The 2,181-nt window shown below is 32.9% G+C and overlaps 1 protein-coding gene across 1 annotated transcript in view; it reads right to left on the reverse strand.

Annotated features, from left to right (window-relative positions):
• LOC105448530 (glutamate-gated chloride channel subunit beta-like) overlaps positions 1–2,181 on the reverse strand; it is a 547,315-nt gene that overhangs the window by 505,030 nt on the left and 40,104 nt on the right. The window lies entirely within an intron of this gene.

Raw genomic sequence — 2,181 nt, forward strand, 5'->3', positions numbered from 1 at the left:
TGTCAGTGGTATCTCTAAATGAATTTCATACAATATCTTTTGTCTCACTTAAACACGTGCAATGTCCTTATCTAACTTATTGAAGTGCCATCTGTTGCAAAGTCCAGCACTTACTGCTAGACGCAATTTTTGCTGTCTTTGCCTTAGCTAAGCGTGCAAATTACCATAAATTGCAGTTGGAACGATAAACCTTTTTCTACGCTTTCAATCGTAACTCCAAAGGTCTTGTATTTTTTTCTGTAATCCGAAAGGGGCGAGCTACCTATTTTGTACATATGAGCTACAGAACTTTTATACCAACGAAATGTTTACGTCAGATGATAGGTTACGATCGCTGTACGACCCAAAAAAAGGTAATTTTTTAATTTTTTTGTCGTTTTTACTACAAAAAAATAGCTCGCCCCATTACATTTTATGTTTATTTCAATCCTGTAAAAGAGATTTTAATTCCGTTCAGTATTTTTGAAGTTATCGTTCTAACTGCAAATGTCGGTATTCCAGCATCGCCTTAAAATCTTAGATTATTGGTTTAAATCTCAACAACGATAAATTTCTTTTCCGATTTCTTTTGCATTCTTTTTATTTTTCCCATATAAAAAAATATGTGTTTTGTATTTTCAATCAGAAAAACATAATAAATTCATTTTAAAGAAATTTCTAGAAATAACTTATATACAAGGAATATTTGAAAAGTTTTGCGAATGAATACATAGCTAATGCTGGGAAGAAAAATTGTTTGCGTAATTTTATTGCATCATCTTTTGCCAGAAGGAAATTTTATATTAATCTAAATATTCTAAATAAATAATATTATCTCAATCTTATTGCCGTCAATACAAAATAACTTGTTAGAATAAAATAAAACTTTTCCGGTGATATATAAAAGATAATGCAGTAAAATCTTGTAAATAATTTTGTCCTCGCTTTTTTATGTATTGTTTATTCGCAAAAGTTTTCAAACATCTCTTGTATTAACAGTATATGTATTCCGATCGTATGTATTCTAACACAATTAAATTGAAAGAAGATCAATGAACGGCCACAGCAGAATTTTGGTATTTCTAATATTTCTGTGTGAATTTTACATACGTATTCTAGTTCTACAAACTGCGCGCCGTTACTTTTGGTCTCAAAGTAGTTCTCGTTTGAAACAAAATTGTATTATTATGTTATTAAATTGATAATGAATTTAATAATTATTGATGCTCACCGGCATCTAATAAATTTCCTGCTCCCCCGCGACACGACGTAAATGCTAAAAAATTTTGTTACAAAAAATATTACTTCAGCCAGAATTCGAACCTGGACTTCCCTACATTCTGTGTGGGCGTCTTAGTCTGTTTGACCACCGAGGCATATAATAATATTCATCATAACAATCGCAGATATATTTAAAGTAAGATGTTGTAAGGTCAACATGTATAAATTATTGTATATATACATATACAGGGTGTTCCAGAATTCGCGGACCCGGAATATACTGTGTGATTATCCGTATCAAAATAAGTATGTCTTTTTCCTCTGGCAAAATTGTGTCTGAACAATAATTTTTAAATGAGAGCAATTTTAAGCTAACGAATGAGCGCTTTAGGTTACGCGTGAATCAGGGGCGGCGCGCGCTTGGTGCGGCGCGATGCGGCGTGTATGCTATTTTATTATTTCGCTAAATAATCTTGAAGCAAAATTATTGAGGTGTTATCTAATCTACTTATTTTACTTTCAGTCATTGCTTTCAGTGATAACAATTAGAAAATTCTCTTATTAAGTAAGTTATATTTAAAATAGCGCTACATCAAAGTCATTCAACATCATTCAAAGTTCTTATTAAATCTTTAGCGAAATAATAAGATAGAATACACGTCGCGTCACGCCGCACCAAGCGCACGCTGCCCCTGATTTATACTTAACCTAGAGCGCTCATTCGTGAGCTTAAAATTGCTCTCATTTAAAAATTATTGTTCAGACACAATTTTGCCAGAGGAAAAAGTTACTTATTTTGATACGAATAATTACACAATATATTCCGAGTCCGCGAATTCTGGAACACCCTGTACATATATTCCGACCGTATGTGTTTTAACACAATTAACCCTAGACTATCACATCTGGGTAAAATTTACCCGGACCATTTTTGAAGTGTGTGCCATTCCGACAGGGTTGAAGAAGTGTGGTCGTGATGTG

Source organism: Wasmannia auropunctata, unplaced genomic scaffold, assembly GCF_000956235.1.
Source record: "Wasmannia auropunctata unplaced genomic scaffold, wasmannia.A_1.0 LD336085.1, whole genome shotgun sequence".
Classification (NCBI taxonomy): domain Eukaryota; kingdom Metazoa; phylum Arthropoda; class Insecta; order Hymenoptera; family Formicidae; genus Wasmannia; species Wasmannia auropunctata.